Below are 15,101 nucleotides of genomic sequence, written 5' to 3'. Positions count from 1 at the left end.
TCATAAACACTGAATTACCTCTCAAGCTATTTGCACTTTAAGCTTCCTATCTCTAATTATGGAATAAATTACTTTTATTTAAATTCAGGAATTTTAAGGTAATAGCAGTTGGGAAATTTTTTTGTATGGAGAGACTTCTTGTCCTGAAATCATGGTGTGTATTAGACAAGCTCAGATGACTCACCTACTTTTCAGTCACTTGACTATCAGAAGGATTGCTCAGAAGGAACTTAATTTCTTCCATTTTTCTGCTCCTTCACCTCAATGCAGATGTGCCCCTGTACGAGGTTACAACCAGGGGCCTCTTCTCCCCCAAGAATGTGAAGGTCAAGTGCTCTCCTGTGCATCTAAAACAAAGCTCTTGATTTCCTCTCCTAAGTCTCAGTCTCACCTTGATAAATGGCATTTCTATTCAATTAGCTGCCTGAACCAAATCCCAAAAACTTTTGGCTCAAGCCAAAGATCCCATATTCATTCCATGAGCAATTTTTATTGGCTCCACCTTCGAGCACTTCCTGAGTCTGAACACTCTCAGACTGACTGGCTACCACTGCACTATGTGGTCTCTCTGCTTCCACTTGTGCTCCTCCGAAAAGTCACTGTCATTCACCTGCGAGATGGATCCTGTTAGAATATAAATCTGGTCACTTCACTCTTTTGCCCAGAATCTTCAAATGACTTCCCACCATATTTGGAATAAAACCCCAAGCTCTGACTGGTCCCTGGTTGTCCTTAAACCATGTCTTGCCCCACTCTCTTCCTCATTCATGGTGCTCCATACATGGGGATCTCCTTGCTCCCCTCAAACCCGACAAGTCCACTTCCACCTCGAGGCCATTCATTCTGCCACAATGTTCTTTCTTCAGATAAGCTCATGACTTGTTCCTTCACTTCACCTGGGTCTTTACTCAAAGATTCCCACCTCAGAAAGATCTTTCTGACCACCTTCACTAACACGGCAGCCCTTCACCCACCAGTGCCCTTCATCATTGTCCTTCCCTTTACCCATCTTGCTTTCTCTCAACACGACTTACCACTATCTGTCACCACAGTATATATTTATCTGTTTATTTGTTAATTGTCTGTTGTTCCCCAGCAAGCTCTAAAGTCCATGAGGACAGATTTTTTTGTTTTGTTCACAGCTATATATCCAGTATCTAGAACAATGTCTGGCATATCCATAAATGTATATGTCCATGAATAACTGAAAAATTGTGCTGAACACTGGAATTTGACACAACATTGTAAAATGATTATAAATCAATAAAAAATGTTAAAAAAAAAAATAAATGAACTGATGACTAAAATAGTGAGCCACCAAATTTTAAAAGGCTTCTATGTTTCATATTGCTGCAACCTACAGACTTACAGCCCACTCTGAGCACAGAGGAAGGAGGAAAAAGTCATAAAGAGCTTCAGATTCTAGAATTTTGGTGCATTTTAAAAAAATGAGAAGAATAGAAAGATCTTCTTTGAATTGTTATACCCTTGGAAGACCTTTTCTCCACCCCGGCCACTTGACCCATGGCTTAGATCACGCCCATTCCTGTCCTCTGAAGACATTCCCTGCAGGGAAAAGCAACCCCAGCTCACAACCAAGGTTTCTATGATCTTAAGCCGTTCAGGACCCAAGAAACTAGGAGAATGGGAGCAGAAAAAAGCTTGTCGACTACTCAGATGGAAAGGCGATACTTGCAGGATAAGAGCACCTGTGTGGGAAACAAAGAATTTCAGGCATTGGGGATGGCAGGTAGGATGCAGGTCTTTGAGAAGTTTAATCTGGGAGCTGTCAGAGAGACTGTGTAGTGTAGTCGTCAAGGGCACGAGCTATAATGTGGGATGGTCTTGAGTTCAGTTCCAGCTCCACCGCTGGCTGTTTAACCTCAAGCACCTTCCTTAGCCTTTCGCAGCCTCAGCTTCTCATCGCAAAATGGGAAGAGTAATAACTACCTCGAAGAATGCCGTGATCATTAAATATTATCATGTATTTTAAAGGCTTAGCACAATGTACAGCACATAGTGAGCCCCAGATGAATGGAAGGTATTATTATTATTATTTAAGTATCTGAGGTGAAGGAAACTACTGACAGTAGTGGCAACTATAAATTCTCCAGAAATAACAGAATAATTTACGTAACTGGCTGATATGCTGCAAGACAGCATTGATTATGCGTAGCATTTATGTATGCTCCAAATTAATTCTGCCTTACTGAAACAAGATTCACAAAAACATACAAAAGACAGAAGTCAGTGTGGTTTACTGGACGAAGCCCACGATTTGGAGTCAGGCCTCAGTCTGAACCCCAGCTCTGGCATTTACTCGCAGTATGACCTGGGCAGGTACTTTCACCTCTCTGGCCCCAGTTTCTTGCCACACAGGCACAACAGCACAGGATTCTCCACAAGTGGGCCATCCATCTGATGTCCCCCGTGGTGAGGGATAGGGTGCAAAGCGGCGGAGCTGAGGCTGGAAAGAGAAGTTGGGGCCAGATCGCAAAGAGCATTACATACCACACTAAACTGAGGGTGGGAATTATTCAGAGAAAGCCGCTGATTTTTTTTTTTTTTCCTCAAGCATAGAAATGATATAATCAAAGCTTTGTTTTGGAAAGCTACCTGGCTGTGCTGTTGTCAGGCTCTGGGGAGGCGGTGAAGGTGTGGAGAAGGTTGGGAGAGTGGGATGAAACCAGAGGTAGGGAGTTCAGCCAGGAGAAAATGAAAGTAGTTGACAGAAGATGACTCGGCCCTAAGTATTCAAATATTGAATGGATTTGAACAATTGGCTGATGAAATATATGACTACACTACCTCTGTGAGCATGTTTCCCCCCACATTAAGAGGTGAAAGAGACAACTTATACCCTAAACACTTGATAGGAGAGGGGACTTGCACCCTGACTTTCACTTGGCCGGGACAGACTGCCTGTTGAAACTGAGATTCACTTCAGAAACCGGAAGCAATTGGAGAAGAGTGAGCTTGAGCTAGAAGAAAAGGATTTTCAATGGCATCAGAGGCCACAATGGAGAGGCCTTTTAAATTCTGTTATGCAGGCTACATGACAGCCCTTTACCTGAGCCGTTCTCACATCCCACATTGCTAGCACCGTCCCTGTTTTGTAAGATACCTCTTTCATCAAACCCTTCTAGCCGCGTCTTTGGCTCAATGTATAACTCTCCTATACTGCAGGTACTAAAACCTTTGTCAATGCTGCACAAAGACTTCATCTTCCTAACTTTATAGAATTCTTCTATAAGAATACCTTCCGCCTTACTTCCAGTCTCAAGGGAGTAAGTATTTTCTGGAGCTGGTTCATGGCTCATAAAAAGAGTAGATTTGAATTTTAGCACTGTCACTAATGAAGAGGTGACCTTAGAAAATTTACTTCATCTGAGTCTCAATTAATAATCTCTAAATTAGGTATAGCAATTAGCTATCTACATCATAGAATGAGAATTAAATTGAATGAGATCAACTAATACCCTTGACAGCACTGTGCTCGCTCTCAGTGTTTATAGGCTTGGTGTTGCTTGTAAACTCATAGGAGTAAGAGACTATCTAACCAGCTTTTCACTACACAGAATAATGTGTGCGTATCCAAATGAGTAATAATGACGGTTGTCCACCTGTCTAGGGGGGAAAAGGCCTTGTCGGTCTTTATCTACATCTATATATTTAGATTTAATAAATTCCATTCCTGTGCTTGAAAAGAATGTGTATGTATTTTGCAGTTGTACATACCGTGTATCATATGTGTACATGCCCCCTCCCACAGATAGATGGTAGATCGTTTCTCTTTGTAGTCTCTCCATTTCTGCTCTATATACTGAGACTTAGTTACATGTGCATATGAATGAAAAGCAGTATCTGTTTGGTTAATTGAATGTCTCATCAGTAGAAAGTATCCTTCTTTATCTGCAGCAATTCTGCAATTCAGCTTTCTGACCCAAAGTCTGTTCTGTCTGATGTTTTCCTCTAGCTACACTATCATTTGGTTGGCGTTTGCAAGGTATTCTTCTTTTTATTTCAACCTTTCTTTATCATTCTGGGATTTTTAAAATGTATTTATTTTTAATGGCAGTACTGGAGATTGAACCCAGGGCCTCATGCATGCTAAGCATGTGCTCTACCATTTGACAATAAGACTCTAAAACACATCACACTGTATTCCTTTTTTCTTCCATATCCTCTTTTCTTAATTTTTATTTATAGTTAGTTTAAGTTTCTCTCAAAACTATTACCATTACTATAGCTATTTGCTTTTTTTTGTTTGTTTGTTTGCAGTTTGCTTTATCCACAAGACATTTTGTCTTGGGAGTCACTCCACAGTATGACACATGGATCCACCTATTTCTGTTTCACTGCTGCATCATATTCCCTAGTGTGCATATGCCATCATTTGTTTTGCTGTTGCTCTGTGTGCTCACAATTAAAATTCTAGTTTGGGAGGGTCTAGCTCAAGTGGTAGAGCACATGCCTAGCATACACAAGGTCCTGGGTTCAGTCCCAAGTACCTCCTCTAAAAATAAATAAAATAAATAAGCCTAACTACCTTCCCCCCTAATAAAATAAAATAAATAAAGATTTTTTTTTTAAATTCTATGATTAATAATATCCATATCCCTGTGTCTCTGTACCAATTTAGGAGTGTTTCTCTGGGGTAGGTACAGAGTTGAGAAACGCTAAGTCAGAGAGAATGCATATTTTAAAACTTCCATTAGATGTTAAAAACATGTCCTCCAAAATGTAGTTCCAATTTATAAGCTGTGACTTTGTGATTTATAATAAGAAATGCATATTTGGTCTTTGTCCTCATTTCTGGTACCTATAGCTACTTGTTTTAAGGTGTTGTTTTTTTTTTATTTCTCTTTGGTTTTTTTAGGGGGAGAGGGATTAGGTTTGTTTATTTGTTTGTTTATTTATTAATTGAGGTACTGGGCACTGAACCCAGGACCTCATGCATGCTAAGCACACACTCTACCACTGAGCTGTTCCCCTCCCTCCTGCTATTTGCTTTTAAATGATCTCTCAGTTCTTAAAAATCTATAAAGGAATTTAGTCACAAATCTATATAAAATTTTATTGAATTTGACTGTGTTTTGAAAACCTATCAAGCTTATGATTATCCATTTTAATGCTTTTAGCAGACACCACAAATAATAAATCTTATAAATATTGGTAGAGGCCAGAATAAAGTAATAGTTCATTTTGGACAAAAAAGTAAAGTATTTTGAACTAATTTTTATTTATGACATGGTTACCTCCTGAAGAAAGAGTAAATGAATTTTTTGTGGACTAAATCATTTTCAGACTTGCTTACAATATTGATCTATAAAGACACCAGCTCTTTTATGGTCTTCTGCCAAATACATCAATTAGATATTATGATCTAATTTTTTATGATTACTCTGTTTAAATCTGATAACCACACCATTGCACTGTTATCCAGGCAACATCTTCCTAGCATTTCAATTATCTTAATCTCATGCAGACCCACATCAAAAGCTTTTACAAACATTTAGATATATTGTTTGTCCATGGAGTTTTCTTTCCACAAACTTGTTGAGTAATTTTATAAGACCGAATAAATCAGATTTGCCTGGCATAATCTGTCTTCATAAACAAATGCTGTTCGCTGCCCATCACATTGTTATCTAAATGATTTCAGATCAATTTGGTTTGCTCTAACTTGGGCAATTGCATTCTGCTGGCCCCAAACTCCCTCTATTTTTCAATTGGAGACATTACTCTTCCTTTCACTTAACAAAGTGTTCTGTAAAGCAAGCAGGCAAGTATCTGAACCAATAAAGCCTAGTTTCCTGAAGATTTGTGTGTGATAGGTTGACTGAAACTATGTATTACATCCATGTCATAGCTTTAACTGGTGACATTATTTCCTAAATCATTGTCCTAGATGTCATAAGTAATATTTTATGCTACATCAACAGGAAATGTAGGCAAAACAAAGACTGTCTTCCCTTCATGTGTACTTACAGAACATCCTAATGCTAGATTCCCTGCAACATAATTAGATTTAGTTGAAATCAAGTTTTATATCAGAGGTTAATAATGAGATACACTGGTTGTGAGATGATTTCATTGGAAAACTTCTTATGTATTGTACTAAGGCGGAATGATCATTGTACTCTATCCAACAAGGATGATAATTCTATAGTCAGTCCTCCATATCCACAGGTTCTGCATCTATGGATTCAATCAATTGCGGAACGAAAATATTCCAGAAAAAAAATTCCACAAAGTTCCAAAAAGCAAAATTTGAATTTGCACACTCTGGCAACTATTTCCACAGCATTTAAATTGTATTAGGTATTGTAAGTACTCTAGAGTGATTTAAAGTGTACAGGAGAATGTGTGTAGGTTATTTGCAAACACTATGCCATTTTACATGACGGACTTGAACATCTGCAAATTTTGGAATCCATGGGGGTCCTGGAGCCAGTTCCCCTCAGATATTGAGGGATGACTATATATTTCAGGCTAAATGAACAAACTATTCATTACTCACCATTTCATGACATAAAATCTAGGAATCTGGTAACGCTATTGATCTTAGTCACATTTATATGATGCCCTTTGAAATCTATGGCTCATCTCCTTATGTGACATTCGCCTAAAAGTATATGTTAATTTGGGGGCAATCAAAAGAGGCACTAGGCCAGCTTGCAAAGCATGTTTTCAGAAGAAGGAGAACCTTCCGCTTCCCTTTGCTGTTTTCTATATTTTAATTTCCACCATTGCTTGTTTTAAACAAATAAACCCAGATTCCAAAACTCAGTCATAACGCCCAGGAAATAATTCACACACTAGAAGAATATATGTGTCACTTTTTTGGTTGGGGAACCTTTTGATCAGCATTTATAGCACCAAACCCACATGGCCCAAGAAGCAATAATTTAGAAGAAGACAATAAAGGCAGCATGGATAAAATAAATAGAAAAATTATCACTATTTACTAAAACGATCTCCTTTACTAACAGAGTGTAGTATTAATTCATTACTGGAGAGAAAACCCAGGAGAAACGTTAGTAAAGACCAGAGTAAGTATCTGTCACAGGAAATTAGCATATTCTCTGATCTTCATTATTCTTATTGGTAAGTTGGTTTTATTTTGTTTCATTTAATCTTTTCTAACTTCAGAATATGATAGCTCATAAGATCAATTATAATAGCATCTTTCTTGGTTTTTGATTCTCTATTGTTAAAATATCAACCACGCTTGTTTAATAGAAAATGTTAAATCCTGCAGGTGTGCGTGTGTGTCTGTGTTGGAAACGATTATTAAAGAAGACACTACTTTGTGAGAGAGCAGGAGAGGAAGTCTCAGGGTTGGCTACATTTCCTTTGCTTCCTTTCTTTTTCTCCCAGGACCTGACATGGAGCTAATTAGAATATTGGCCTGGCTGCTATTGCATAATCGAGTTGCCTGTCATTAATAAAACCTTTACCTGCCCAGGTACATTGTAACTACAGTGCTCATGTGTAAGGAGTGTTGTGCTTTTCAGTAAAGTACATTTACCCAAAGGTTGGTTGTTGTTAATATTTTGCTGAGGAGGGGAGGTTGTTACGAGAAGGGAGAAATGCAAAGACTAAACCAAGAAAACTTAGACATTTTTAACTAAGATCCCTCACCTGAACTACAACACAGAAAATGACTTAACTATTTTCTCAGTTCTCCCAAGGCTGGTACAAAACAAGTGCTATTCTAGGCACACAGGAGAAAATTCATTTATTACACATAATGGATGCCTTGGGGCATTAGGGCTTAATTCTCCCCTGAACCAGGTGAAAAAGACTTACAGCCATATTTAAACATAATTCCTTAGATAGGACGTCATAACTTCAAAATAAAATTGAAACTCCAATGTCAGCAGCTTTAATAATTTCTATCTATTATGAATAAAGAGATTGATTTGTTCCCCCAAAAGGTTAATTGTGACTAATCCCTTGAAACTAGTCTAACACTGAGGGCAGCATTGTTACTTTTCTGGAACAAGAATTAGGGAGCTAGGTTAATTAAAACAATCCCACGTAGTATATTCACGAGCGCTAACTGCTTGAAAAGTCCTAACTTCGTGTCAGGATCAATAGGCTTTATTCCTAGTTTGCTCAGAAACCTATCGATAGACAACCTAACCTTCTCAATGTTTTGATTCAAACACTCTACTGAAAAATATAAAACCAGATTACTCTAAGTACTAGTCTTCTCACTGGGAATGCTGAGACTTACAGTCTTTACATAAAGGAAATCAATATGCATGTATCTTTTGTATATATTTTACAAATGAGAAGTGAGGACGACAGTGTGTATTCTTATTGAGCCATGGCCTCTGTCTTCCCCGGGCAGAACTCCTTAAAGAAAGTTCCAAAATGAAAGAGAACACTGAAAAAGCAGAATATAAAAAGGCAAGAAGGGGAAGGGAAAGAGATACGTGAATAAATAACACAGTGGAGCCAAAACATATTAGATCTTCATTAGTATATTTTAAGAGTCTACACGATGCCCAGAATTATTTCATATTGCAACTGAGAGAGTTTGCACAGCTATATTCTGCAGATATACAGGGTACAACTATGAGCATATTTTGGACAATTATGTGTGAAATCCTCATCATGACCATTTTCACTGAACAACTCTACTACGAGTGGAGGATTTTCTGAAACTGAAATTGCTATTTGCACGACGTGGTGCATTGAAGCAATTCAAGGCTTTCATTCCACTTCACTGGAAATGAGGACTCACTATATTAACGTTCTCTAGACACTTAGGTGGTGTGAAATTATGCTCCTCAATTACAGATTCTTCCAGCCTTCTCTCTCTTTGCTTCTCTATTTTCAAGTCTTATTTCAAATACTCCACAAAATATTTGGCCTCACTTGGCATAAAAGAAGCAAACCCCTGTGCCTTCTTTTCTCCACCTTTATGTGGAGATAATAGCACTTGCCTGTCTCATGAAGCTATTGTGAAGCATAATATTTTGTAAAGCACTTTAAAAACCTTAGGTGTGAGGGCTAATGGAAATAAAAACTGTATTGTCATCTCTTCTTCCATTTCCTCTCAAGTTGGCCATTTTGCTTTAGTTTTTGTTTGTCCCCTTGAACTTTCAGAAGAAACACTGTTTTGCTACTGAATGTTGAAGCTTGGTTTTATTTCTTTCAACTGCTTTCCTTTTCTATTTCTTTGTTACCTCTTCTGGTTTCACTGCTGTCGAATCATAGATAGCTTCCAAGAACCTGCCTAGAACTGACTCAGACATTATCTGTTTTATAGCTTAAGGACCTGTGTACAGTCTAATCTCACCCCCAAGGCTCCTCCCGCATACTAATTCATGACTTAACGCTTCGCAACGGCACTTTCAGAGACCGGGGCCACTACATGACCTTGTATTCATGCTCTGTGTCCCCAGACCTATCTGGGTATTAATTGAATAGATTATCTCTCCCATGACATTGTGAACACCCTTGAGGGAAGTGACTGAGTTTATCTACAGAGTACCTAGCACAATGGTCTACTCACACTAAATATTTAATAAATGAGTTAAAGTAATGACATAACATTTTGCACTTCCTAAGCTAGCTGCACCGCGAAAGTCTTTGGAGCCAAACTGGTCTGAGCCTGGAGGGGCTGCCGCTCATTATTTCCAAACTCAAAGTAACCAGGGTGCTGAGAACTGCCTGACAAGGCTCCAGGAGTTCATCGGGATGGCTTTTGTGCATCTGCAAATCTGGACTGAACTCTTCTCTTTGGAGCTGCTGATAGAGGACTCCACCATAAGATTTCAAGATATAAGACCCTTTTCTACCTACTATACAATCATTTCTTCAGAAAGCTGCTCTTAGAATGCATCAAAGTACAGGATGAAAGAACACAATAAAAGGGAATCAAGGTGCCTGTTCGGCGGCACTAAAATTGGAACAATACAGAGATTAGCACAGCCTCTGTGTAAGGATGACATGCAAATTTGTGAAGTGTTCCATATTTTTAAACATACTTTTTAAAAAGTGAATAGAGGAGTATATAAAGTACACAATGAAAGGATGATGTTGGGTAAATTAGCTAGGGAGGCCTTGAAGTTGGACAGACCCAAGTTCCTGTCCTGGCTCTGCAACTTGGTAGCTGTGTTACCCTGGACAACTTACTTAACCTCTCTGAACCTCTGTTTCCTCATCTTTAAAATACTACTTTCCTTGGAGAGTTGTGAAGATAGTTTTACTGTAAACGATACTTACACATACCTAACCCAATGTAGACATTCAATAGATGGTATTATCATTATTGTTAGAAAACACATCATGAAAAGTTACGAAAATGAACAACTCAAGAGTCACCTTAACCAAAGTAACAATGAAACACCTCTGAAAACAGACCAGGGAAAGCCTAGTAGAATAGGAGGGAGTTTTTTTCCCCAAGAGTAGGCAAGAAATCACAACTTTCTCTCCATCTCACTCTGAGTTGGGTTCAGAGGATGAAAACTTTGGTAGAAGAATTACAAATTGAGAATATAAAACCACTGAATTTGAATAAAATGATTTGCAATTTTCCCATTGGGCTGGTCCCTGAGAAGGAGGAACTCCAGGAATCACAAATCCTTCAACTACCTAGCCAGTTTTAAGAAAACGGGAAGGAAGGGGTGCAATGAAGCAAACACTTCACCAGCTATGAAGCTACTTGTCTGATTCCGGAGGTTCTATGTAGGAAGCAGGACTAAGCACTGGACTCCACACTGGAGTAATGTTTCCTTCCAGAATTCCGGGAGAAGGAGCATTTCCCAGACACACATGAAAGGAGGCACAGTCACTCTGCCTCCTCCGCTCCCAGACTCTCTTCAGGAAAATAAATTAGAGGAATAGCAAAGAATAAATTTTTGATGCAAACAGGTTTTCAGGTATCTCAGAAACATATGGTCTCAAATATCTGGAAAATATGATCCCGAATCACAACAGGAGGAGATCATGTAGCTGCAGTTTCTGTCTAACCTGCCCAGAGAACAAAGCCACAGAAGATGTCAGAAAAATTAAAGATACATTCAGATAACCAGGTAGTAATAGACTGACAGACAGGAATGATCATTAGTGAACTCTCATCATAGAAGAGCTCTCCAGGGTGAAGGATAACGCTTCAGAAGAGATTAAAAACCTATCTGAAGTGACAGTTCCTGATCAGTCACTCAAAGAAATAGGTGAAGATCTGCCAGTGGGCAGAAACCAAGTTTTTTAGTTTGTCTCAACCTACCTGAGCTAATACAAATAATTACAACTGACCCCCGACTAACTCGCATAAGTCTACTTGTCTGGGGATTTTTTTCACCAGTAAATACTGCAGAACTACATGACCCAATCGCCATGGGTCGGTTGAACTCGCAGATGCCGAATGCCTACAGGAGGGAACTGCCCTGCAGACAGGGAGGGACCACAAATTATGGGTCCCTGTAAGGAGGTTTGGTGCCCCAACCCCCACCACGTTGTTCAAGGTCAACTGTGTTAACATTTTCCAACAGAAGCATTGACAACTTGGAATTCTAAGATTACTTAACCCATTTTAAAAAGGTGATTGAACAAAAAAAATGGGGCAAGAAAGCACATAGTTCAGAAAACAATGCCATTTTTCAAAATGGACGTATGGAGGATTGAACCCAAGACCACGTGCATGCTACGCATGGGCTCTACCACTCAGATCCCCCCGCCTGTCATTTTTCATTACATGCAGGGTAAGCAGCTGACAGTGTGGACATTTTAAACTAACTGTGACAGGAGCTAAATGTTTTGGCAACTCCTAATCAGTAGTATCACATGAGGCTTTCTTTCTAGTTTTATGCTTAGTATGTTGCTAACATTCAAGCAGTCATCGGTAGAAAAAGAATTATTTGGTTGGTAGACTATGAATAATGGTTATATGAAGACCCACTAGTTTTTCTTTCCCTTTTTGTGAATATGTGTGTAATGGAAGGAAATTGGGAAGAGGAAGAATTCCTAGTCTGTTGTTAAAAACAGTCAACTCATTAAGCCTCAAAACATATTATGCAATTTGATATTTGGATAGTACTTGGAATTACACTCAATTTTTAACATCTCTGTAAAAAGGCAAAACAGTGTTCCTAGATTTTTCTGTAATGCTTAATTCTGCAATAGTGAAATTTTAATTCTCTTAAATTATATTTCTCATCCAGTGAATTAAGCAATTCAAATGCAAACTTCCCCATTATTTTAGCTCTTCTGACTTTCTACAGAATTTATAAATCAGTGCTTTAGCTTCTGCTTGAAAACATTCTGGATTGCAGTTTTCACTTGTTCATTATTGCCATTGCTTTGACTTCTTTGTGTGTTTTGCTGGATAGGTTATCATAAACTCCTTGTGACTATGATGGCCCACCCGTATCTTTCACATCTTGGTATCACACATAGCACTAAGACAGTTGAGGACAATTGAGTACTTACTGCACATTCATTGGCTTGAATTTAATAACATTGGACTTTCAAGGTCCTATGCCCATTTCCCTGTTTTTAGGGTCATACATCAATCCAGGGAGATAAAAATCAGTCCTTTTGTTAAACCTCAGGAAAAAGTGGTTTCTACCACCTATAAAGGCAGTCTTCTCTAATATTGAAATTATTAACCAAAAGGAAATTCTTCATGTATGTGTAGACATATACAGAGAGATGGTAAATATAAAAATCCTTTATTGTTGTTTCACCCAAAAAGCTGCAAATGGCATTTGCTACATTAATATTATGTAGGAATGCACCTTATAAGGCTTCTTCCTACAGACCATCAGGAAGAATTTGAGATAATCAGTGAAGAGAAGGTAGAAAATACTCATGAATCCAGAAGGCAGGAACAGTCATTAAGGATAACATTTTAATTCCTGTCATGAGATTTTTAGAGTCCAACATATCAAGTGTTTTTAGTTTAGTAACACCTTTTCACTGAAAAACCATGTACCTCAGTGTATCTTAAATGTTCTCAGCACATACACACACACACACACACACACACAAGCTAACTATGTGAGGTGATGGATGTGTTAACTAACTTTATTGTGGTGATCATTTCAGTAATTTATATCTATATCAAATAATGTATATCTTAAACTTACATGACATTATATGTCAATTCTCTCTCAGTGACGTTGGGGGAAAAAACTGTCTACCTCACTGTAAATGAAACTAGGGTTCAAGGAGACATCAAGTAACTCAAAACATGAAGGTGCCCAGAGATAAGTTACTAAACTTGTAGCAATCTCTTTTTCTGACATCTGATTAACATTTTATCATATATTAATGATTGTTTTGAGCAAAGGCCCTGAATTTCACTGAGTTCCCCAGCTCTAGACACCTACAAATACGTTTTGCTATAAATTACTGGCACTGTTTCTGTTGATATTCAGTATAATCAAACATTTGTAAGCATGCTGTCTTTTCAATCTGTTCAGCTGATGCACTTTACCTGATCTTTCATTAAAGTAATCAAAACACTTGCTGTGTTGCATCTAATGAATGTTGCATGTATGATTAAGTGCTTTCATTCATATTGCAAGTTTGATTTAATGTGATCTGCCTTTCAGACAGCCATTAGCCTAGCTCCTATGTGAATTCGATTAATTGGCTGAATTCTTCCAGATGTCCATTAGGCATTACAGGAATTTCTATGTAGAAACAGCAGGGGCTGTCTAGCACAGAACCAAACAATGAAATGTTATATTGCTGCCATGACTTACAAAAAGCTGGATTCATTTTCATTAATAAAACATCTGTACTCCTGCACAGCTATGCATTGAGATGCATTTATTTTATATGTTTATTTCTCTTATGACTGTAAATAGAGAGCTAAATAGAAGCACATTTACTGATATTGTGTGGGCCCAGGCTTAGCAGACGCTGACTGACAAAACAGCTCAGTTTGGAAAGTTTACCGAAGGTCCTAAACAGAGAAAAATACACTAACAGACACCTGTTTGAAACAGAATTAGAGAATGCCTGGGATTACAGCAATAGAAATCAAAGTATTAAAATGACAGGAAAGTCTTGTTTTGAAAACGGCTTGATAGTGTTGCAAACTCCAGACCATTGGATCTCTGTAAGAAAAAAATGGCCAATGTGGCTCTTGCTGGGATGACTTGCACTATGACTTTCCTTTGCTTTCAGTTTTGTATTGTTAGTCCTTAAAGAGCCGGGAGAGACTGAGCCCGGTGCGGGTCCTAGCTCAGCGCATTTTACCACTTAATAAATGCTATTACCCATCATTTGGGAGGCTCACCACAACTAATAAATGAAACAAAAGGTAAATTTCAAACAAAGTCGGTATTAGGGACAATTAAATATTCTCTAAGACCAAATATTCATCTTAAATTTAAGACAGACAGACAGCACCACAAAAAAGATGTTTTGTGTCTCTTTTACAAGGATCCACAAATTGATTTTACCAATTGAAGCTGAAAAAATCTTCCCTTATGCCTAGAACTTCAAGGAATGACTGTTCTGTGACATGTATCATTCCTGCTGTAAAGACATACAGCGTTTGAACTTTAAGACTAAAATGCCTTTTATCCTTTCTTTGCACAATCAGACAAAATATATTCAGAGAGAAGGAGAAAAAGTAATCTCATAACAAAATATACATTAATTGTAATATATTTTTTCTAAAATAATTGAACTTAGAAATTTAATTTTTACCTGAAATAACATTTCTATTAGTAGTTTCTAATTCACTGGGGCTTTTTTTTTAAAGTGATTCCTTATTACCTAATAGTTTATCTAATTATAAGCATGTGAAATTATATTAACTGGAAGAGGGCTTCCTTCAGGAATCAGGTCATTTGTGCCATGTTAATAAGATGATGCCAACAGGATTCAAAAATGGTGCTTGAAATTCCACTCCTGGGGATATATCCAAAAAAAATAAAAACATGAATTTGAAAAGGGACATGCACCCTAATGTTCACAGCAGCATTTGCCAAGATACAGAAGCAACCTAAATGTCCATCAAAAGGTGAATGGATAAAAAAGATGTGGTACACACACACACATAATATATACAGTATATATACAATGGAATATTACTCAGCCATAAAAAAGAATGAGAATTTCCC

The 15,101-nt window shown here is 37.9% G+C and overlaps 1 pseudogene; it reads left to right on the top strand.

The window, feature by feature from the left end:
- The first annotated feature begins 9,903 nt into the window (after positions 1–9,903).
- LOC116153645 (U6 spliceosomal RNA) lies at positions 9,904–9,999 on the top strand (annotated as a pseudogene).
- The last annotated feature ends 5,102 nt before the right edge of the window (positions 10,000–15,101 follow it).

The sequence above is a fragment of the Camelus dromedarius genome, chromosome 5, assembly GCF_036321535.1.
Source record: "Camelus dromedarius isolate mCamDro1 chromosome 5, mCamDro1.pat, whole genome shotgun sequence".
In the NCBI taxonomy this organism is placed as follows: domain Eukaryota; kingdom Metazoa; phylum Chordata; class Mammalia; order Artiodactyla; family Camelidae; genus Camelus; species Camelus dromedarius.
The sequence above is the reverse complement of the archived record's forward strand: the minus strand, read 5'-3'. Positions and strand labels throughout refer to the sequence as shown.